The sequence below is a fragment of the Tiliqua scincoides genome, chromosome 4 (assembly GCF_035046505.1).
Source record: "Tiliqua scincoides isolate rTilSci1 chromosome 4, rTilSci1.hap2, whole genome shotgun sequence".
In the NCBI taxonomy this organism is placed as follows: domain Eukaryota; kingdom Metazoa; phylum Chordata; class Lepidosauria; order Squamata; family Scincidae; genus Tiliqua; species Tiliqua scincoides.
In genome coordinates, this window is record NC_089824.1 from 129803648 (window position 1) to 129829005 (window position 25358).

The following is a 25358-nucleotide window of genomic DNA, read 5'->3' on the forward strand; positions in this document are numbered from 1 at the left end:
ACTACTTCTGGTGGCCTCATGAATGGGCCAGCACTGCCCCAGATCTATATCTGGTAAGACAGGTCATGGTTCTGACACCTTGCAAAGTACCACAAATTAGATACCACAGGAAGTTCTTGCTCAGAACACCACTATAGAGTGGGCCTGCTGTAACCTTGTGGGGTTGGTTTTGGAACTCTGCATGGATACAAAAAAACAAAACATGCATGCTCAAATCTGCTTGTAAAATGGAGTAAAGTTGCAAAAATAGTGTGAATTGCATAAAATTATGTAAACTGTGAAAAAGCCTTCCGCGGCACTTTGCCTGGAGACTGGCCAATATAGGCTGGAGTTTCTAGCTTGGTCCAGTTTCTTAAAATACTGGGCCAAAGTGTGCTTCAGGGCTGACCAAAATCCATTGTTAAAGGGGTTATTGTCTGACACGCTGTTATCTCCTTGCTTAGCTCTATTCAATAAGAAAATCAGACAAATGGGTCTCGAGGAAGATCTAGAAAGAGCTGCTACACTTGAGGTTTCTATTAGGTTCTTGACAACAAGACTAACCCACATAGAAAGGCAAGAGATTTTGGCTGCAGCACAAAAAAAAATGTTCACCCCTAAATTTCCATTTTAACAATACTTTTGGTCAACAACCTGACCTTCTTAGAGTGCCCCTTTGCAAGGAGGGCTTTTACATTAGCCCATTGCAACGTGTTGCCTTCTAAAGACCTACTTGGTAGGTTTAGAAATGCCCTGAAGGAAGAACGATTTTGCAATTGTGGCCTCAGAGAGGTAGACTCTCTTCCACACATTGTTCTGCACTGTTCTGAGCAATCAAGTGCTCAGAGACCAGTATCTCCCCTCATTGTCAGGAATCAAAACAGGTCTCTCTGAGATCACCTGTTTACAACTTTTGCTGGCGGGTGGATCTGAATTAGAGACCCTTCCAGTTGCTAAATTTTTATATTTGAGCAACTTGAAGCGGGCAAAGCTGCTGGTTCTAAGCAACCTGGAGCAACTCTGTAAGTAATTTGTTATGTTTTAACCCTTATTTTTATCTCTCTTTTAACACATTCCTTCATACATGACTGTCTGGAGACATTAGTTGTAAAACTATATGCCTAATAAGGTTTGTTGTTGTTGTTGTTGTGAAAAAGTGCTGGAAATCGTGGGCAAGAGGCAAACGAGATGCAAGTGCTTCAGTGAGATTTTATTTTAGACCTATTTCTGGTATAGCAGGGTACGTGGAATTTTTTTGCAGGGGGTATGTGGAATTCCCCCCCCCCCATGCATTTTGATCTGAGGCTGGTTGAAACTGTGGGTTAGAGTCCTGCAGATATGGGGGTCCACTGTACAGTCTTTAGAAAATCCAACAGATGCTACTGGTGTGAAAGCTGAACGATGCCAAGTCACTCATTGCAAGCTTGCCTTCTGTGCATGCCACAGCGGCTGTGAAATTTATATCAGGAAATGCTCAGCGGACACATCGCATCCAGAAAACATTTGCTGGTGCTGAAGAGGATGGAGTATTCCCCACTCCTGCAGAGCTCTGCACATACAGTGGCACATCACAGAAGACATCACAGATCCTGGCCAACATGTATTCTAATAACACGGAGCCAAAGAAGACATTCCAGCTGCCCAATGTGTTTGTGCCTTTCCGTGAAAATATCACTGTCTTTGAGGTTCAGGCTCTGAAAGGAGCTTTGCTCACTTCATCATGGAACTCCTAATCTCTTCAATTATTAACTGTCAGTCCCCTCCAGTTCAGAGCCTCCAGTTCTGCAACTACAGAAGACCTTCCACCTCCCGTTCCTTTCCCCGTCCTTGCTTTTAACTCATCAATCTTTCATTTCCATTCTGCTGACTGTATAGAAAGTCCCAACCCTTCCGCCAGCAGTCAGCTCACCTCCTGTGTCTGCCTCTTTGATTCCCGATGCCTTGCTTGCTCACTGCTGCTTTCAGGGTTGTGTCATCTTGCGGTTTCGATGGAACCATCTTTTCCCCAAGCTGTCCTTAGATCCAGATTAATCAATGAACCTCGCTCCAAACTCAGACAATGACCTTGAATATGCAACACTTTCTTTTTGTCTGACAAGTTGGAACAGCGTCCCCTGTGTTCCCATTTCTTGTTGTCTCTGGCATGCATGTGTCTTATAGAGCACTGAAAATGCATTTTCTCTTGGTTCATGTAGGTCAAGTTCATGTAGTTCAAGTGCATTGATGTTGCAGCAACTGCACACATGTCCTTGCTTCTCTTACTTTTTATAACCTGGCCTTTTATCCTGACAGGTCTAAGGCTAGAGTCTTTGGTAGCACCTATTGGGTTTTTTTTTGGGGGGGGGGCGGGAAGGGGTTAATAAAAACAGTAGTATGTCAGTAAACTCCTTGCCAAAAGATGTTACGATGGCACCTGGCCTAGATGTCTTTAAAGGGGATTAGACAGATTTGTGGAGGAAAAGTTCATCACAGATCCCAAGTCAAGATGACTATACGCAACATCTGGGTTCCAGAGGCAGCCTATCTATCTCTGAATGCCAGATGCATTCAGGATACAGGTGTTTTATTGTCTTCATTGCTCCCTGAGGCATCTGGTGGGCCACTTTGTGATACAGGAAGCTGGACTAGATGGGCCCTGGGCCTGATCCAGCAGGGCTGTTTTGTTCTTAAGTATTCATGCACTGAGCTACAGCCCTTTTGGCTATTCTTTTACTGATGTATATACATGCTCCTGTGTATTGGGAAACTGCCATGAAAGAGTGAATCTTGGTAGAATGTGCTTAATATGGTATTCGCTGCAGTGCTTTGCTGGGCACCCATCCGATTGGAGGTGTCCCAGGGGCAATGATTCCCCTCCTGGCTGGCAGTTGCTCTGACAAGTCCACAGAGCCCCTGCAACAGGGCCCACAGCCCAGAGAGGCTGAGCATGGAGAAATAGCTGCAGCTAGGGCCAAGGCTTCAGAAGACAGAAGCAATGTGGACAGAGTACAAGAAGGAATAGAGGCACCAAGGAAGCAAGGGGGGCAGAATCCTACAACAGACTTTATACCAGGGTGGGTGGAAGGGGCGGGTCCACAGGGGGCCAGCAAACCCTTTCTAAGGCAGAAGCAGGCCCAGGATGAAGGTCAGTGGTGGTGAGGATGCCAGCTGGTGAGGACGCTGGCTGGCCTGTGAGCCTACAAGGAGCCACAAGCAGGGAGAAGGATAAGGGTGAAGCAACCCCATTCCTTCACAGCCTACCTGCAAAAGGGGAACCACACCCTTTGCCTGATAGCCATGACCCCTCATAGTTCCCATTGAACCTAACACCCCTGGGTTCGCTTGGGGTCAAACAGTAGTGGAAAAAAATATTGCAAAAATATTTACGATCTTTGGTTCTCTACTTAAGGACTTCTTTGTGGACCACATTGGTGGTTCTTCCTCAGGTGCTAGGATCACCAGGCTGCTGGGTGAGCTCACTCTGAAGCAGGCCATGTAGAACTGTCCATGTGAGAAGTGGTCTTCCCTCAAGACAATCACCGCCACCTTCAGCGACTGCCCCTGGGACTTGTTGATGGTCATAGCAAAGCAGACCTTGAGGAGGAACTACAGCCACTTGAATTTGAAGGGGTGCTCTGATGGTATGAGTGGAATGTGTGGTATGAACACTGACTCCCTTCAAGCAGGGCCTCTGAAAGGAATTTTATCAGTGGATACAAAGTTTCTTTTGGGGCAATGGCAGCAGGCAGAACAGGGGGCAAAATAGGTCAGGGGGAGGGTGCTGACAGTCAGAATAGTCTTTGGAGTCCAAGTCTACCAGGCTTCTTGATGCGGAGTCCAGGTCTACCCAACTCAGAAGCATTGGCAGCTGGATAAAGTAATATGGAAAACCAAACACACTCCTGAGTCTCTTGAAAACCTTTGAAATATAGACAATCCATTGCAGAAAATTAGCATCTTTGTATTTAGGTTCACACTAGAATGGACAGTGTGCTGTGTGCACCAAAATGAACTTCTGCAGCCGCTGTAGCCTTGCACCTGGGTCCCTGAGCTCCTGTATACTCCTTCATGGTTACTGGCTCCACAAGCCAAAGAGCTACTGTAGCAGGCCGGTTTCCTCCCAGATTTGACACTGTGTTAAGGAGGGTCATGGAAGCATTCCTGGGCCCAGTCTGTGTGGCTTGCAGCAGCAGTTGTCACTCCATGCCCATGGTTGCCCCCAGTATCATGCGCAGGCAGCGAGTTCAAGTAAGATAGGAAAATGTAAGATCCCAGGAACTTTCTGGGTGCCTTCCTTTGACTCCTGGGCCCCCTTTCTGACCCTGGGCCCAGGTACAAATTATCCCCTTTACCAGTGGTGGGATTCAAATAAATTAACAGGTTCTATGTCCTAATGACCATTTTAAGTATACCAAAAGATATACCGAAAGGTAGTTTAATAATTCATGCATTAAATACTCAAATAAGAGCAATAAAAGAGGTACACAAAACTATATTATGTTTTAAGAAAGAGTTTTAAAATATTAATGAAAAAATATTAAGTACCTGACAAACTCTTATTGAAGATATTTCCATATTGCTGTTTGATTGGCATCCTCACTTGCACGTTCAGTAGCCCCCCCCCCCCAGTATTCCCATCAATTATCCAGACACCCATGGGTGCACGTGGGACAGGGTCAGGGCTGCTTGGGTCAGGGCTGCTTAGGGGAGGGGGTCAGGGCTGCATGGGAGAGGGCTGCTTGTGGGAAGGTCCATGTGCCTCTCTATTAAACTCAGAGACATGAAGAAATAGGCAATCTTTCACTGCTTTGCTCATTTGACGTCTGAAGGCTGCCAGGATGCAGAAAATGTGCTCATTCTGGTTCCAATGCTGGGCCAGTATTCTATTTTTTATAGATGTTGCCAAATGATTAAGACACATTCTTCCTTTCCTTTGTTTGTTGTTGTCCTCCCTAGACTGGCGGGTAAGTGGGGAAGTGGTTGAGGTGGATAACGATTAAAGCATTATGGGGAGGGGAAATGATTATGGATTAATATTATTCTAGGGGTTGATGTATCAAAACAAAAACTTTAACAAGAAAGAACACTGGGTTCTGAAATGCCCATTATCATTTATCTATTATCTAAAAGACTATCATTATTAAGATTCAGATTCTTTTGGTTACAGATTTTTGTGGTGGCTCCTTTAAAAACTGCCCAAGTTGGCTCTGAATCTTTGGTTTGCCATTTATTTACACCTGCCTTCTTGTACAGGATTCAGCTTTCAACTTGTATTGATAGGTGTTCTCTCCTCCTCCCCCCCCCCCAAGCTAACCCCAATACAAGCTACTTCTGTGCGTGGCCTTGGTTGCATGAAACGGGGAGTGTCTGGAAGTCAACACTCTTCTGACAGTGGTCATGCACTCAGTCATGAAAATAGGCTACTTTAGACATGGTACTTATGGGACAAGGAAGAAACAAGACTATCAAAGCCCACTGACACAGACTCCTTTCAGCCTGTGGAGGGTAGTGCCACCCTCTGCAAAGCTTAAATGAAAACAACTGGTTAGAGCAGCGATCTTCAACCACTGTGCCGTAGCACACTGGTATGCTGCGAATGGTCCACAGGCGTGCCATGGGAATTTTGGAGGTCATTTATTAGTAGGGCTATTGGGGAATGTGAGCCCCCCACTGGCAGTGTGGTGTGCCTTGTCAATTGTCCAAAAACCGATTTGACAATTTGACAATTGACAATTTTAGCGGCTTATCATTGTGCCTTGAGATGAAAAAGTTTAAAAATCACTGGGTTAGAGAGAAGATTTTACTGGCGCATGGCAAAGTAAGGCATGGCCCTGTTCAATCTGACCAAGGGATCATCTAACCTAACATCCTATTTCCAACAGCAACTAATCAGAGGCATCCAGGTAACTCACAAGCATGGAAGGAACAGTCTTTGTTGTTTACCCCAGTGCCTCTTAGATGTCTTTGCTTTTCTTTACGGGAGGGGATGAAGCCAGAAGTGGAACCTTCCACTGCTAGAATCACACCAACCCAGGCTCTCTAGAAGATGCCCTGGATTTGGATTAGAGAGTGGATCCTGGGAGGATTCAAGCATGCGTTTCCACTGCTATTTTATTCTTTCACGAACAAGATAAATGTGAGGGTGAAAATGCAATCCCATTATGCTACTGGCTTCTGCCATCAACTGTACATGAATGAATCAGGGGTGTTTGCTATGGAGATGATGGACTGACAAAGTGTGTTGCCAGATCCTGCAGGCTTCTCTCCAGAATTGTGACACCTGCACAATTACTATGAACAATTCTGGCTGAATAGGCAGCCTTTATCCTTTATACTTACTGTTGCCTCTCCCCAGTGAAAGGTTTGCACGTCACACGATGCCTTGGCACTGCTTTCCTCATTGGGAAGAGAACGAACTTCCCTCCCAGGATTGGGGCTGTACGTTTGCCTGTATCACTTGCTCCGAGGATGGCTGGGCTGCGGAACCCCTCGCCTGACCCCAATCTCAAAGCTGCAACCCGGGGGAGCTGCTGCTGCTCTCAGGGTCACCCATATCAGCCTCGCTTGGAACTGCTTTGCTCCGTTCGGGAAACTATGAGCCCACGCCTAGTCATGTCTACTCAGAAGTAAATCCCACTGCAGTAAATGGGGCTTACTCCCAGGAAAGTTTGCATAGGATTGCTCCTACAAAGCCCAATCCTATGCACGTGTACTCAGAAGTAAATTCCATTGCAGTCAGTGGGGCTTACTCCCAGAAAAGTGTGAATAGGAGTGCTCCCTAATTCTGTGCACATCTACTCAGAAGTAAATCCCACTTTAGTCAATGGGGCTTACTCCCAGGAAAGTGTGGATAGGGTTGGAGCCCAAGGCTGCAATCCTAGCCACATTGACCCGGGAGTAAGCCCCACTGACTATAATGGGACTTACTTCTGAATAGACGTGAATGGGCTTGTGCTGAAACCCTGCAGCAGCGCCTCCAGGGAGGGATGCGGGGTCTGCATCCGTCCGCCGGGGAAGAGGTTCTTGGGAATGCAGCGCCTGCCCTGGGAGCTCACCCGGGATCAGGCTGGCTGGCTGGCTGGCCAGAGCTGTGCGCTGGCGCCTGCTGTGGCTGGAGCCGGCTTCCCGGACGCACGCCAAGCGCTCCTCCTTCACTTGCTTGCTCACTCTGTAGCTGCAGCGAACTTTCCTGGTGCCAGGCGCTCAGCTGCGTGCAATCGGGCGCCAGCACGAGGCCGCCTGGTGCGCAGCCGCTGCGCTCATAGCAAACGGTTCGCAGAACCCCTGCGTACTTTAGGTAGGGGTTCTACAGAATAGGCGCGAACTGGCTGAATCCCACCACTGTCCTTTACCCCCCTCTCTTAGGCCCGGCCTCCAAGCTCAACCAATGAACACTGTGGCTTCAATAATGTTCCAGTGGAGGGCCTTCACAAGCAGCCTGGTGCCATTGCAGAATGGGATGAGGTTCTGAAGCGACATTACTGGAGCCCCCACTTTGAGGAGAAGCTTGTGGGCTGGGAAGCCAGGAGGGTTGAGGGCAGTGGACCGCATCATCAGTTTGCATTACTGAGCCCACAAACCTTTTCTGCCCCTTTGAACAACTTAAGTAGAGTGTCATTAATAACGGTCACCTTGTTGTTCTTGGGGGTCAGAATGGCATGGTTCGCACAACCACTCCATGGACCTTTCTTTGATACTGGCTATATCAGGGTATATTCTGGTTGTGAGGTCTGCTAGGGTTGTCACTACTGAGCCCAGGCCTGCAGGGATGGTAACTTTTCCCTAAAACTTGGGATACTCTTCATCTCCCTGAACCACCGGGATAAGCAGAGCAGTGCACCCTGTGAAGGAAGCGAGACTGTTCCCATCCCTAACTCTCCTCTCACTGGAACACAGGATTAAACAGAACAAGGGCTGGAGACAGCACGGGTTCTCAGAAGGAAAGCTTGTCAAAATCTTGTGGTAGCAGAACTGCTCATTGAGCCAGAAATTATTATTATTAACATTATTAACAGTATTTATATACCGCTTTTCAACTAAAAGTTCACAAATACACTTCATTTTACTGTTCAGAGTAAACACTAAAATGACTGCTTTCTTTTATTTTACTGTTACTAACCCTTGCCATCCTGACTTAAAAAGTGTTAAGTTAAAAGGGCTGACCTGGCCTCATTTGCCATGTTGCCACAGGCCTCTCTCAGGCAGTAGCCCAGGAGAAAAAGCCAGCCAGGCCTAGTTGGCAACCTTCAGTCTCGAAAGATTATGGTATCGTGCTCTGAAAGGTGGTTCTGGAACAGTGTCTACTGGGAAATTCATAGCCATCAATGAGTTGGTGGCTCTGTGAATCTATTGCTGCAAAGCCTGGCCCAGGCCAACATACATAAGTTGGTGGCAGGGACAGGCAGTGGGCAGTTCGAGGGAATTCAGGGTGGGTAGAAGCAGGAGTGTAGCCCACCCAGCCTCCACTTCATCTCCTCAGACATATGCCAGCAGTATAGCTGCTGTGAGTCCAAGGAGATCCAAGCCTACCTAGGGGTAAGAAAAGAAAATGAAATGATGTAGAATTTCTGTCCATTTTAGAAAGAACTTCAGTAATTAAAATTAAAGATTAAAATATATTTAGGCCCTTGCAGACTTCATAAGGTCATCACAAAGTTTGTGCACCCTACCGATGGCAACCTTCAGTCTCAAAAGACTATGGTATCGCGCTCTGAATGGTGGTTGTGGAACAGCGTTTAGTGTGGCCGAAAAGGCCGATTTGGGAGTGACAATCCCTTCCACACTGGGAGCAAGTGTAGTCTGTCCCTGGTGTGTCTCCCTGGCTGTGGGCCTTCCTTCTTCGCCTCTTAGCCTCAGACTGTTGGCCAAGTGTCTCTTCAAACTGGGAAAGGCCATGCTGCACAGCCTGCCTCCAAGCTCAAAGGCCAGGAACTAATAGGAAATGTTCTATACTTCACCCCCTTAATTTAGATTTGCCCCATTAGGGGTTGATTAGGGTAAAATCCTGAATTCTGTTTTTAAGCATTTGTATGGGTAAACTTTGTAAGCAAAAGCCAAGTTGATATCTCTTTGGGCCTAAGGAATTCATGAAAACACATTTTACCCCTTTTCACCCCCTTAGGGATCAAATTTCTAAAAAATCCCTCTTTAATGGGTCCTTAAGTCAAGGAAGGAATATATTCTCCGAATATCATGTTTCTAAGTTCAGGGGTTTGGGCTGGGCGTTGATGAGTCAGTCAGGACGTTGTTTTTATATATATAATTTGCATCAAAATTGCTTTCTTGCAGTTTTTTTTTTAAATCAATTTGTACATACACATCAGGAATGAAAAGTATGGATTAACTGGAAAGAAATGAATGGGGCACTGAATTTCAGCAGTGCTGTGCACAAAATGTGGAACTAAAAACAGAGTACTCCCAATGCTTTGAGGTTCCACTTTGGAAACAAGATGCAGCAACTTGGAACCCTGAAAATGAGGGTGAAATTCAGATGGAGTGAATTTTGGAAGCATCCATATTCATATTTCATCAGGGGAAGACTGAGGGGGGAAAAAACATTGCGGAAGAAAAGTTCTTTGAATCTATCCTTTGAAATACCATGTCATACTATGTATAAATGTCAGTTTATATTGACATTTATATATAGTGTTTTATCACTTATCACACTCAGAAAGAAGGCATTGTAGCATGCTCTGAAAACCAACAGCGGCAGCTACATGGAGAAAATAGGAATGCAATGCAATGAGGCTACAATAATATTCTTGATCCGTAGGATTCTCGTTTGCTTAGCACATAGCCTTGCTTTTAATATGGTTGAGGATGTTTGTGAAGTAGCATATTCAAACCCAGAAGCTTGAGAAAGTACAATTACTTTATATTACACTACACATGCATCCCCTGGGGGCTGGGGATAAGAATAGGCCCTCAGTTTGGCTGTACTTGTCGTAAGAGGCGACTAAACAGCCACCGGGTAGATGGGACTCGTCAGCCTGGGAAGGCAGCTCATCTGAGAGAAGGAAAACTCTGATCCCAAACCTCCACTGCCTTGTGGCTACATCCAGTTATGGAAAAGGCTTCAGGAGTCAACCTCGAGGCAAAATCTGGAGCCCCTGAGGCAGTTCATGGCTGAACACAGTCACGTTCTGGCAACTCCTGCGACGCTGCTGGAACCAACCGTATTGGCCTCTGCCTTTCCATTGGACCATTTCAGTGACGTGGAGAGGGGGGATTTGCTGCATGGGTACAGCCTATCCTCCATACCTGCTTTACCCAGGCTTCGCGCACTGGAGAGGACACTCTGTTCCAGAACCACCATTCAGAGCGCGATACCATAGTCTTCCGAGACTGATGGATGCCAACAACAACACATGCATTTCAATGAAGGGCTCCCTAATGGCAAGATAAAAACCAGTCAAGATTGAAAATGCATTCTCAGAAAGACAGATGGAGTTGTTCAGGGTTGCCTGCATTGTCAGGGAAAAAAACAACACAGAAAAGTAATGGGAATATAATAAATAGGTGACAGTGTCAACAGCTAGTGCTAACAATTCAGCATTTTGAAATGCAAATAATCAACTGGAGAAGAACTTAGCAAGCTTTATTACAACATGATGGACATTATTGCCTTCACCACTTTACAATATGTGTATAGTAGTTGTTTTGCTTTTACAAGGAAAGAAATGCATTGCTTCTTCCATGCGTATGGTAAGCTTTCATTGTCCGGTTCCATCCCCAGGTGTGACTTGTCTATTGGCTGATGGCTGAGGAGGAGGTCTGTCTGTCTGCATTCCAGCACGGAGTCCTGCTCTGACCATTCTCCCCACCATCGAGCCAGGATCTACCCACCTGCCCAAAAGTTGTAGCCTGAGAGTAATCGGTTGTCATTGTTGGGGCTGGAATTCTTTTGTTCTTACTCTGCATTGGTCTAGGAGAGGATTTTGTTTTCAACTACCCCAGATTGCCCTCATGGTTGGGTTCTAGCCAGGGAAGCTATGTCTGGCAGGGTAGTGCAGGGCAGGGAGGAGGATTACGGATTCAGTATCTGCAGGCAAGAGTTGGGGAGTGAACCACAATTGGTTTCTAGTGGCTACCCCAGACTTTAATTGCATTATCTAACTTACAGTGCAATCCTAACACACTGTTGAGCTGGTGTGACCCCACACTGGCTCAGAGTGTTGCAAACATGCACATTTGAGCCCTCTCAGGAGCCAGCTGGACTGGTGCAGAGGCCCACACCAGCTCACCAGCACCAAATCTGATCCCCAAACTGGTCACCAAAAGTAAGTTTGTGCCGGACGACATAGGGCACGGAGAAGGTGGTGGAAAGGAGGAAGGAGGAGTTTTTGGGTGGGGGAGGGCAGAATGGGGGAGGATTGGGCCTGGAAGGGGGGCAGGGTCAATACCTCCTCCGCTGTATTATAACCCTCACTCCCAAGCTGGGTAGCCCTACAAAGGAAAATCTGAATTTGCGACAGCTATATAACTGGCGTGGATCTGAGAAGCCCCATAGGGGTGGCTGGGGCTTTACCTGGGGTAAGGGGAAATATATACCAAGCATATCCAGCCACCTCCTAAGCTGTACTGGATGCAGTGAGGGCTGTTAGTCTATAAAATATTAACTAGTACATAATTGAAATTATAATGCAGTGGTGGACAGGGTGCAACTAGTCCCAGCCTACGAATTATTTGAAAGGGTAGGCCCTTTTCCAAGTCTGCTTTGTAGTTGATTCAGGTGCTTCTCCCTCCTTCCACTAAGGAGACCAGTGAGATTTCTGGATCTTCCCTTCAGTCTGCAGAAGATGTGTTCAGAAGTGTTTGCCTTTCAAACCGGCCCAGGAAACACTTCAAGGAGAACTTTAAAGACCTGATCATAGCCGCAGATGAAGCGATGCAGAAAGGCCCTCGAGCGATCTGCAGGGTTTCCCTGTCAGCAACCTGAGAGAGTGTCAGCACTGTCCAAGGGGACTTATCACAAAGCTTTAGTCAACTTCACACAGGTTCAAACAGAAGAGCTCCCACTGCATGAGTAAACAGTTTACTTAGGATATATGAATTCCCTTGTCAGATCAGGAGTTGATCAGGAGTTGATATGTCACGACCAACTATGTTCCATCAGTAGGCTTTTTGTTCTACCTTTGTCATTAGGAGCATACAAAGCGCAACAAATCAGATCTCATCACTTCCCAAGAAATTGAAAGTCAAATCTGAGCAATGCAGGAATAGCTGAAGGGAAATCATTTTAAACAGAATGGTTTCCACTGATTTAGGCTAAAATTAGACATCATGGAGATGTCATGGAGAAAACAGCATCTCTTCCTATTAACTGCCTAAAAATGTATAGTAAACCAAAACATCACTTTATGTTAGTGCTTCTCAAACTTTTAGCACTGGGACCCACTGTTAAAAGTACAAATCTGTCACATTTCCCCAGGTGCAGTCACATACCATGGTGGCATCAAGTCTAATATATTAAAAATAAAATATTGAAATGAATGGGGACCCACCTGAAATTGGCTCATGACACACTTCGTGGGTCCCGACCCACAGTTTGAGAAACACTGCTTTACGTCATTGCATGTGATTTCCCCTGACCACTGCCACATACAAACAGGAGTCAATGAAATGGAGCTCCGGAGCAATCTCATCCACTGCCCTGGTTATTTCCCCATTCCAGAGGTCAACCAGGGCCTCAGATGAGATGCCAGTCTTGGCAGTGGGAAAATCCCCCAGAGTCCTCAGTAAATCTTCAGGATCCATTATCCTCCAGGGGCGGACCATAGAATGCGGTCCCCCACCTCTACGAAGGTAAGAAGCCGCAACAAGCCTAAACCTTACCAGGAAGTGATCTGTCCATGACAACGGAGTGATCTTAACCTCCTCTACATCCAGATCACTTCCCCTGTGCCCAGCTGTAAATACAAGGTCCAGCACATGTCCTGCAGTATGTGTTGGGGCCAATATCTTCTGGGACAGGCCCATGGTTGTCATGGCAGCCATGAAATCCTGAGCTGCACCTGCTGCAGGGGCCTTGGCATGAACATTGAAGTCCCCCAGCGCTAATAGGTGGGGGGACTCCAGTGCTACCCCCAAGATCACCCAGGTCAGCTCAGGCAGGGAGACTGTTGGGCAGCAGGGTGGGCGGTACACCAACAGAATCCCAATCCTGTCCGGCCCTCTCAACACAACATGCAGACACTCAAACTCAGCAAACTGCTGAACAGGGCACCTGGTAAGGGAGATGGACTCAAGATAGACCATTGCAACTCCCCCTCCCGGTCCCTGCAATCTTGGCTGCTGCAACACCTGGAAACCTGGTGGACAAAGTTTGGAGAGACTAACTCCTCCTGCCATGTCCAACTAGGTTTCCATAATACATACCAGGTCGGCTTTCTCATCCAGGATTAAATCCCGGATGATGCAGGTTTTGTTATTCACCGACCTGGCATTCAAAAGCAGCAGTTTCAGATCCAAGGACTCACTGCCAAAACCACCAGGCATCCGAGAACTGGGGGAAGGACCAGAAGGATAGATGATCTGCCTATGATGGATTCGCCTTCTCCTGCAATGGCCTGTCCAACCCCCACCACCATATCTCCCCTGGCCCGTCAATCTCTTGATTGTGGCACCCCTCCCTTCCCCTGAGCTCCCTCCTAAGAAAAAACACATGTGGCGAGGCCCACCTTCTGAGACTGGCCTATACAGACAGAGACAACCAGCAGAGCTGCTTATAAAAAGATAAAAGCAGGGCAAGCCTAATACTGGATCTCACAGGCTACTCCTCTGCTGGAAAAAGACTGTGCTGCCCTAAGGATTTATGTTGCTCCTCTCTCCCCTGCCTTTAAACAGAAGGGGAGGAATAATCCAACCGCTGTTTCAGTTCGCCATCCAGGAAAGAACCTTGGTCCTTTGGGCACAATCCCCATGCCAAGAGCCCTTTGGCAAGCCAGAGGCTTTAGCAGGTTACCTGCAGAGAGAAGGAGCCAGTCGTCAGTCTCAAGAGTCCAACACAGGTGTAAGTAATAACTTACTTATTACTAATAACTATAGTTATAGTAACTATATTACTATAATAATATAATTAATCTTAATATAGTTAATATATTTAATATTTAATATTATATTATAATAAATATAATATTATAGAACCACCATCCAGAGCGCGATACCATAGTCTTCCGAGACTGAAGGCTGCCAACACATTTAATATAGTTAATATTTCTGGCCACTTCCAGCCCTCAGGAACATGATGGGGAGTCATGGCCAACAGCCACAAGGGTCAAGGGAGCCACTGGCCAGAAAAGTTTGAGTACCACTGAGCTATTGGCTTGTTAGTTCACTTTCTCAGTCTGGTCTGATGAGCAACAGTGCTGTCTTTGGCCAGTAGAGGGGGCAAAAAAAAATCAGACTAGTAACTTCTTCAGGCTACAAAATGCTTTTATGGTGCAGGGAGTCAGATGCCTTGACCCTGGTTTGAATCCCCACTTGGTTTACACTGAGATCCTTTTAAAACTACAGATGCTAGGTATTGAACTTGGGGCCTTCTTCATGCAAAGCTCCACTGAGTTCTGGGCCGGCCCGTCACCTGCATCACACTCATTCAAACATTCATTCTTTTGCACCCTTATCAATCCCACATTCGTAACCTTTTATTGCCATAGAAGTGCATCATTGCTGAAGAAGCTGACGCCTTCAAGAGGTAAAATCCCTGCTGTCTAAATACAACAGTTGGTTGACCTAAAATTTAGCTAATTAGGACCTAGTTCGTACACTTGCTTGAGCAAAGTAGCTTCTTCATCTATCAGAAACCTGAACAATATTGTTGTTTTGTCATTTTGAAAGGTTCACACTGCGTAACAAAATTTAAACAATTTCATATTCATCTGAACAGTTTGATGTTTATTAATTTTGGTGTGAGGATTCCTAAAGGTAGGATATACATCATACTTGTGGCACCTTATCAAGGGATACTCCTTTTATAATTAGCAGGGGAAGAGCAACTGGCCCTCTTCACCCAAGCACAGTGTCATTCGAGCGGCTGCTTCCTGGTGTTTCTTTTGCATCCTTTTTTTTTTTTTTAAGATTGTGATTCCTTTCGGAATGGGGAATCATTTGTTTAATTCAGGGGTGTCCAAAGTTTTCGGCAGGAGGGCCACATCATCTCTCTGACACTGTGTCGGGGGCAGGGGAAAAAAGAATTAATTTACATTTCAAATTTGAATAAATTTACATAAGTTTACATAAATTAATATACTAGAGGTGGAACTTGTATGAATGAATGAAGGTCTTGCAATAGCTCTAGGCCTATAAAAGGCCTTGCACAAAGCAAGGCTGGCCTTTTCTTTGCTGCCGCTACTGCATCACAGATGTGAAACAGCAAGCAGTGGAGGAGCTCTCATCCCACAGCTAATGTGAGAGGTCGAACGCCCTCATGCTGAGAGTAGTTGCGTGGCCAGTGTGGCCTCCAGCGTTTCCAGAAGGCCAGAGGCTCATTGGAGATTGGGGTGTCCCTGAGGGCTGCATTGGGAGTCCATGAAGACCGCAAGTGGCCCCAGGACCGGGGTTTGGGCACCCCTGGTTTAATTTGCTATGAGACTTTTTATTGCCAAAAAAAGTGCATCATTGCTGAAGAAGCTATACCTTCAAGAAGTAAACAGGTAATCTGTGAACTTTTCAGTTGAGATATTATTTTGGATTTATATTCTCGATATATATTATTAAATGGTATATTGTTAATAATATTAATAATACTCACCTCTCTATATTATGTCCAAGATGTTATTGCCTTGTTCTATTTATCCACTAGGTACCCTTCTTACTGTTTTCCCATATTGAAAGTCTGGATAAGGGCAACCAATTGGAGTAATAGCAGGTTGTTTAGTTGCTTAACTTCACTATAACATTTGCATTGGCTGAAGATTGGCTTTGCCTTTCTTACATGAGCAGAAAACCAAGGAGAACCTGACTTCATAGCATGTTGAGCACACCTGAGGTTTCTCGAGGAAACACTAAATGGGAAACATGAAAATTCCAACGTTCTAATGGAGGAGATGGAAATGGTTGCCATGCATGTAATTTAAACGGATGCGTAAAGAGAAGGGGGAGAGTTTATGGAATACTTTCTCCGGTTATATCAACTACCCTGCCTAGTTCCAGCAAATGCAAAAAAAAAACTTGTGCTCTTACAGAACTATTTCTATTACGTACCATCAACACTTGCATTTCAAGGAACATGGCCCTACTCTGTTGCTCTGAATTAGTTCCTCAGCATCCATACCAATCAATGTGACATTAGATTATTTATGTATTTTAGCATCATGCATATTTGAAGCTGTTACTGAAGCCTGGAAAAAAATCTCAAAAAGCTTTCAAGAGAGTCATCTGCAAAGGCTGTGCCAAAACAGCCAACAATTTTTACAAATAGAATTGGCAGTGTCAAAAATGCCTCCTTTTTCCAGACTATTTTTTCAGCATACCTTGCAAAAATGTTCACCCATTCCCTTACTGGACTGACAGCCCAGTAAGGCAATCTGGCAAAGGCATGTATTGCATGCTGTGGGTGATGGGGCAAGAGGCTTCAGCAGGGAAAGGGGATTTTAAATTTAGCGTAAGCCTGTGAACCTGCAATGGGTCTCCAGCAAAGTTTGCCAGCACAAGTCTGAGGATCATAAGAACAGCCCCACTGGATCAGGCCATAGGCCCATCTAGTCCAGCTTCCTGTATCTTCCTGTATCTTCCTGTATCATGTATGTAGCTTCCTGGAGCGAAAGGGGGCGGGGACACTGCTGCCAGAAAGGATAAGATATGTCATGGACTGTCCATGATGGATCTTCCCCCTCCCTTGACCTATCCTCTCCATTATTCCCATCCCCACAGTTTTGCCTCCTCTCCGCCTCTGTTTTGCCCTCCCGCCACCCCACCTTTTCCATCATCCTGCCTGCTCCAGCTTGCGGGGAATCTGACAATGGAAGGGGCAGGAAGGCACAGGCCTTCCTGTTGACGCTCTTGCGCTGGCTCATGTGCTGTTGGAGCGCCTTTTGTGACAGGCGCTGACAGCTTTATGGCAGTCAGTACTGTTGCAATATTCCAGCTTTAAGGCACTCCCTTGGGTCCACTCAGCACTCAAGAGCTGGCACAGATCCCAATAAACCCATTGGGAACCACGGTAAATGTTGAGTGGGTAAAATTTTGTTTACTTATCTCTCTGTCACATCAGCTGGCCTGCAGGATGCAGTGGAGTCTTGGTCAACACCCCTCCACCTCACAGGAAAGCCAAGGATAGGAGTGGACTAGCAGTTACAGTTTGTCCAATGCAATCATTTGCCCTTAAAAGTATGTATACTGGAGGGAATTGTATTGCTAAATGATGACACTCTGTGTGTGTTTAATGCTACACTATCATTTTCACATTCTGAAGATTGTGAGATTGTGTAAATCATAAGAATCATCTCCAGTACATTTGATAATGAAATTACTTCTAGAAGAGAGGCTTTTATTACCATATATTTGGCTAGTTCCATCCAGGAGGTATTTAAAAAATGCATAATATCCATGTTCTCTTTCTAATTTTGCTCACCTTTCTTATGCTCAATACAGAATAATTTGGAAATATTGCAATTATGCGTTGAATATGTATATAATGGAAATAGAGTAATCAGAAGGCATACCAATTTTCAGAGCTTTATAAGTAATACATTCAAAATAGAGCAACAGGTGCGCCAAGAGGGTTTTTATTTTTAGAAAGCAAAACTGATAATAAAACTTATATTTATGAGTCTTTGTGTTTAATTGCATTGACATTAGTTTATTAAAAATGGTGCTTTAAATATTTTAATGGCTATGCAAATTTTAATGCTTCTGATGTAGCCCTGTCACTTCAGAAATGTTCCTCACTAGTTAATTTTTTTGGAAATAAGCAATAAATAAATAAATACAATGAGATTTGCAGCAGTTTGGCTATTAGATCAATGTAAACTTTTTTTCAAGAAATCTATGGCTCTGATCATAAGCAGTTCTAAACTCTGTTGTTGTTCAGTCGTTAAGTTGTGTTCAGCTCTTTGTGACTTCATGGACCACAACACGCCAGGCCTCCCTATCTACCATAACTTCTGGAGTTTATCCAAATTCATGTTCATTGCCTCGGTGACACTATCTAACCATCTCATCTTCTGCTGTTCCCTTTTCCTTTTGACTTCAATTTTTCTCAGCATCAGGGCCTTTTCTAAAGGGTCCAAACTTCCTGTGAGATGACCAAAGTATTTTAGCTTCAGCTTCAGTATCTGTCCTTCCAGTGAGCTGTCAGGGTTGATTTCTTGTAGGATTGACTGATTTGATCTCCTTGCAGTCCAGGGGACTCTCAAAAGCAGTTGTGGATCTACCATTAGGTCTGATGGGGCAAATGCCCAAGGCGCGAGGCTGTAGGACCCTGCTGAAGCCTCTCTGAGGCACCCAACGGGGTCAGAAACTGTGCTTCCAGATTTCCGGAAGCACAGTTTATAGCATCAGGGTACCTCAGAGAGGCTTCCCTGATGCAGTCCTGGGTCACGCAAGGCTCCGTGAGCCTCAGGTTAGTGAGGGGGCAGATTTTCATGCAGGGGGCGGTGACAGCCTGTGGGGAGGCGCCCTTGTTTGCCTTTGTCCCGAGTGCGGGGCTAGGGAGGTCCGCCCCTGCTCAAAAGTCTTCTCCAACACCGTAATTCAAAAGCATCTGTTCTTTGGCGCTCAGGCCTCCTTATGGTCCAGTTCTCACAGTCATACATTACTACTGGGAAAACAATAGCTTTGATCAGCAGTTTTCAAACTCTCAGGGAGTTTGAAAACCGCTGTAAGTCCTTGCGGGGATGGGGGGGAGGTAGTGGGGGCAGGGGGAAGGCAAGATCACACCGCTCGGGGGGCTGCAGAGGCTTGGGTGCACTTACCAGAGCCTCCTGCAGCCTCCGGGGGAGCAGGGAGCCCTACACAAGCGTCTGCAGGGCTTCCCGAAGCTGCAAAAGTGGAAGTGGAGTGATTGCGCTCCACTTCCGCTAAACACGATCGCTCCACTTTTACTTCTGAAGCTGCGGGGAGCCCTGCAGAAGGTTGCACAGGGCTCCCCGCACCCCCGGGAGGCTGCAGGAGGCTCTGGTAAGTGCAGTCAAGCCCCTGCAACTCCCTGAGCGGCACGATCCTGTGGATCGTGCCACTGCCTCCTCCCTGCCTCCTGGCTGTCCCTGCCCCTTAAGGGGGTAGAGGCTAGGGTCCACAGGCTGGGGCATCACGATGCCCCAGTTTGAAAAGCCCTGGCTTTGACTATACAGACCTAACCTAGTGAGTTGTAAATACAGTCTTGTCTTCCATAACACTGTTTCCTTTAGCGCTGATTTGTTATATTATTCTTTGTCCAGGCATGATTGACAGCCATTCTAACCAATGGGAGCAATACATTCTGGGCCAATTAACACTCATTTCCTACCTATCATGATGATATCTTAACTAGCACTGTTTCCTACAGAGCTTGAATTTCAGCAAAATGCCTGCAACTTTCACATGTGGAATTAAGATGGGTTGTGTGCTTATGTACCACACAACAATAGTTTCTCCATTTGGGATTGTTTCTTTAGCAAGGGAAGTAGCCATGCAGTTCTCTCTAATCATGTAAACCAAAGCTGCATACAAGAGATGACTTCCAGAGTAAGGTTTCTATAAATGGAAGCACTGAAGTACACTCCATGAGTGCGAACTCACTCCAAGAAGGGAAGGAGAGTTCCATTGGTGCAAACGGTCCTTCTGTGAGTGGAAGGGACCTTTTGCTCGAGCAACATGCTTCTTCCATTTTCAGAGAGAGCTTCCTTTTATGAAGTGTGTGCCTATTCATGGAAGCATTACTCTGGATACAGTTCAAGAGGAACAGTGTGGAAACAATAATGAGCTGGTGTGGTGGAAGACCATCATAATCTCAAGGAGATTGTTGGTGTACCACATGTTCCTTTCAATCCTTTCTGGCCCTTTAGCTGTTAATAGGCTGCTGCAACAGCCTGCTGTCATATATTGTAGAAACTTCTGAAGAATACCCTTTGTCCCATTGTTCACTTAATTGGGTTCATCTTCTAATGGCCCAGTCCTATTAGGCCTCTGCATTACTGGAACTAGTTTCCCGGTGGTGTAATCTGGTGGCATGTGGTGTATGGCCACATGCCATAAAACAAGGCCACATGCCATAGAACACCACTGCCGCAAGTGGTGCATGGCTATGGCCATGTGTCTGCGGTGCCAGGCACAGCCTCAGCATCAAAGAAAGTACTGAGGTAAGAGAGAAAGGAAGTGAGTCACTGGTGCATGTTTGCACCCTCCAGAAACCCACATGGAAGGCTGCAATCCACTTAGAATCATAGAGTTGGGAGGGACCCAATAGGTCATCTTGTCCCTACTTCCCTACCACCTTCCTTGCACAGCCCCTTTAAGTAAAACAGGAAGTGCAGAATGTGCTGGGATCACTCCAGCGAGAGAGTGCGGTGGATGTGGCAGTGGTGGCAGAGGATGCAGCAACACACTTTCTGTGCCTTGGGGACAACCTGCCCTTGTGCTGGCCCTGGACTATGACTGTGATTTCTGTGGCATTCGGTACTGCCTGTGCTGGTGCCATGATATTACACAGGATGTAAATAAATTAGTGCAGGTATGGCTGAGCAGATATGGGCCAGTTTGTTTAATTAATAGGTCGTTCAATGATTAGAAGCATAGATCATTTATACAATATAGTGCCTGCTGTATTTTTGAGACTCTAACATATCATAGGCTGTGGTAAATAAACATGTTGTCAGAATGCAATAATAATTCGTATGAATCTGAATGAGATTATTGGTCCACCTCAACCATAGGGTTTCCCTCACCATGAAACCTGAGATTCTATTTTGACTGCAGAAGCTGAGGAGTCCCTCTTCATGCAAAGTGTGTCCACTTCTGTCACTGGGCCTTGGTTCCTCCCAATGAACTGCATTCCACTTACAGCCCAATTCTAATGGGCAGTGCCAAAAGTGTACAAAACAGCCTGTTGTTGGTGTGCCAGTGGAGGGGCCAGAGTGGCCCTGCCTGCGGCAGTGGTTCTGTCAAGGCTCGCTAATGAAAGTAGGTTGTGGGGGAGGCAGGCTAGGGCCTCAGATGATGAGATGATGAAGCATGGAGCCATACCTCTCCGGGCTTCCCAAAGGGATCTCTGGTGAGGGGAACCATGGTGAAAGGGCACTTGGGGACCTAATGAAAGACTTTGCATAAACAAGCTCCTGTCCATCACAGCATGTGCTGCAAGATATTTTAACTCTTGTCTTCTCAGGATTCCTAATGCAAGGAATGTGCCTCAGCAGGATTCCATAGACAGGCAGCCAAGTGGAACCTCACCCCACCAGGGGAAACAAAGGCAGAGCATCCCACACAGGTAAGAAAAGGGAGGGGGGGAGAAGGGAATTCCATGTGACCACACACCGATGCTATATATCTGTCTTGTGTCTCTACCCTCCCATCCGGCCCTTCAGGATGAACACATGTCTCTCTGCTATCAACTGTGTTGCTTAAACCATCAATTCCTTTGCAGCAGAAAAGGGAGTTCCTGCTCGCTTTTGTGTCTCCCACCCCTTCTTGCAGATGCCAAGGAATGAACGGAGAATTTTCTACATGCAGACAGTGTCATCTGCCATTTTGCTACAGCCCATCTCCAAGGAAAAAAGCTCATCTGTGATGACAGGATCTCGCTGTGTGATGCTATGAGGTCTCTCATTGTTAACTTTTCTATAATGTGCTCTTATCACAAATTAGACCAATATGTTTACCATTCTAGGTTCATCCTGAAAGTAATTAATTCCTTTATAGCCCTTTGTATTGCCTTCAAATATGTCAAGCGAATAGCTGCTTCCTCCAATTAATGCTTCTGGAATGTTATAGAAAGGAACTCACTTGGCTAAGAATTCAGGGCACAGAATAAAATGTAATAGTATTTATTTATTTATTTTTGGTTTGGTTTTAACGATGCTCATTTCTCTGGGCCCTGAAGGACAAACTTAAGTGATGTAGGAAGCCAATTCGGTGGAGATACATACAAAAGAATATGATTACTTAATTAGCAGCATCTATTAACTTGGCGCTCTACATAAGCTGATGTGGAGCTCAACTGCGGTGTTATTAATCATGTCCTAATGTAAAAGTGTAAAAGCGTTTGCTGTTTTGTAATGTTCTTTCCAAATAGTCCCTGTGGGAATCACAACTTTATTTCATTAAAATGCCTGCCTGCTGTTAATTGATCTTAGGGGGGAAAAAAACAAAAAAAACACGAACAAATTAACTTCGCTTTGAGAGGCATTGGTGTAGGCGCATAAACTCGTGCGCTTCAGTGCTGCGGATTAAGAATGCTATGGATCACTCTCCTCTCCTGTGATTCACAGTGTGACATACTTGGCAGTGCTGACCTGTTTTAATTAATAACACTTGGGTAATACATTTTGTGTGCCAAAGGTGTAAAAAATGGAGGGGGAAAAAAGGATGTTTGCAAACTGTAGTGTTTTTCATGCCAGCTGGGACACAGTAGGAGTTTGGGTCATGGGCAATTAATTGCAAGTTTTAATGACTCCTCTTGTGTGAAACAAATGCTATTCTTGAGCAGGAATGATGGATGAAGATTAAGCTTAGTTGATTTGGAAAAGATGTAAGTGAAACATGTTTAAAAGTGAGTAGAGGGCTCTAGCTATATATTGTATTCTTGCTACATATATAACAGATATCAGGAAACGAAAGGAACCCCCATAAGCTTTCTCCATAAACTGTAAATGTGTATGTTAAAGAATCTCAGGACCCAATCCTAAACCATGCACGCCGGCTTACTGCTGGCACACACTGTCACAAACATGCTGTAAGGCACATTTGTGAACCCTTAGTGCCAGCAGAACGCCGGAGATAGCCCAGTGCCAGCAGTACCATTGGACCACCAGTACTTCACCGCTCGGCGGTCGTCTGAACTGCTGGGCAGCAGAGAGGTAGGTGGGGGTGTGGGGGGGAGCGAGCAAGAGGCATTTGGGGGCAGGGGGAGGCAGGCGGCGGGCAGGGAGAGAGCAGTAGGGAGGCATGCCAGGGGGAGGGAGTGGGGTGGGAGGGAGCTGAGCTCCACCAGATCCTGAGCTCCATGTCAGGCTGTGTGGTCTGATATGGAGGCTCTTAATTCTATGGCAGCCCAAGTGCAGCTCAGGATTGGATTGCCCAATGTTTAAAAAAAAGTGTTGGTGAAATTATCAATATCTGAATTCAATGGGACTGACTTACTCCCATAAAATGTGGATAGAATTACATCCTAATATGTAAATCAGGACTTCCCTGGTTTGAATTTCACCTCTGCTATGAACTCACCAGGTGGCCGTATGCAAGCCCCTCACTCTCAGCCTCAGTTCCCCAACTGCAATGCAGAAATAATAATATATACTTACTTCATCGGGTTGCTGTGACTATTGCATAGACAATCGCAACAGAAACTAGAGAGCAAAATAATTATTTTGCAAATTCCAAAATTGCTTTGCAGAGACTAATGGCCCAGTCCTATCTGGTAGCTCAAAGCTCTTTGTGGTGGCACGACAGCCAGGATGCTCTCACATGCTTCCCACAAATGGCCAGAGGTGCAGTGAGTGTGCCAGTGGCTCTGGGAGGCCCTGCTGGTTTTGGTAAGTTGGAGGCAGGGCAGGGAGGGGGATATATGTGGGAGTTCCAAAGCAGTGAGGGAAAGGAGTAGGGAGATTGCTGAAGGAGGTAGGTCTTGGCAGCAAACATGCACACTGAATCCTATTTTCAGAGCTATAAATCTCACAAATGTATAAACGTAACAAAATCATTTGCAATTTAGGCCCTATTACCTTCTGCTGCCAGAACTGGTGTTTTGGCAGTGCGAGATCCTTGACAGTGGCATGAAAGCCAGACTGTTGTGGTGCTCTGCTAAGCTTCTGTGGCAAACAGTGAGAGGCCTGGCATGAGTGGCAGCTGATCCAGGAGCAATTGGTGGTAGGGTATATCATGGGGAGGAAGGGCAAGAAACAAGGTATGTGAGGGAAGGAATGGGGGGGGGGTGTGTCAGGGAAGGGAGGAATGGATCTAGTAGCAGTCAGGCACACCAGATCTTATCAATCATTTTTTCTGCCTTCTCTGCCCCCGGCTCTCCTGGGACTTTCACCAGCAAAATAGCTGGCATGCATCAGAGGAGACCCATAGGCAACTGAGCAATATGTATGTTGAGCCCCTGTAATAGGCTTTTCAAGACTAATAGGCTTTCAAGACAGAATGCAGAGGAGCTGAATTAGTCTTGTCCCAGGGCCCCCCGCTCACCAAACAGCTGATTAACTCTATTTGCTGATCCGTTGACTGAACCTATAAGAGCACAGACCTGCCTGCCGCGTGCCTTCAGTCCGGGGTGTTTGTGGTTACCCGTTTTGATTATCGCATAAAGTCCAAACATTTATAAGCAGAACTCATTTCGTACAGAATGGATTGTGTATATTCCCTCTTCTTCTCCAAATCTAATCAGATGTATCAATTTCACTGCATGTAACTTGAACCACATATTTTTTTTTTCAGATCCAGGTCGTAATTGCCACCTGTTCAATACTTTTCCATTTGCTCGCAATTTTGGTTCAGGGAATAATGAGAACGTTTGCTGTTAAGTCTGCATTCGTCTCTTTTTACTGGTCTCTTATTAAATCCAAGCAGTCGTTCCAACGACTCTAATGACATATTGTAAACTGACATTTCTGGGATTAACTTCTTCCTTCCAGAAGGCTACAATATTGTGTCTCAGGAACACACTGGTGATTTGCTGATGTATTATAGATAGAATTGGAATGTGTGTGCTGACCCAGAGCCCAGTCCTGTGCTCCCATGGCGTGTGGCTGAGGCTGCACCGAAAATAGCTGCTGCTGCATCCTACATGCCCACAGCATCCGCGAACGGCACCTCGGGAGAAGGGGACTTTCGTCCCCTTCCAACAGGTAAAGGGAGTAGCTCCGCAATGGGGCTACTCGATTCACCATCAACCAAAAGGTTGGCAGTGAGGTAAGAGCCTTCGTGTCAGGCTCTGAGCCTAATGCGAAGGCTCTGGATCTGGTGGAGCATTGCTTCACTGGTCCCACCTCCCTCCCTCCCTGCTCCCTCCCCCAGGCGTGCCTCCCCCTGCCTTTTCCCTGCCTCCCCGTCACACCTCCCCCTGCCCTCTCCCCGCCCTCCGCCCGCCCCCCCTCCGTGGAACGCCTCCTCTCTGCCTCCCCCATCCCCCCACTTTCCTCTCTGCTGCTTGGCGGTTTCTGCAACCGCTGAGCAGTGGAGGCAGGGCACCTGCCTGACGCTAGTCCAGCACCAGTCAGTTCTGAGCTAGCATGGGTGCTTGCCCAGCATTAGGACTCGCAAGC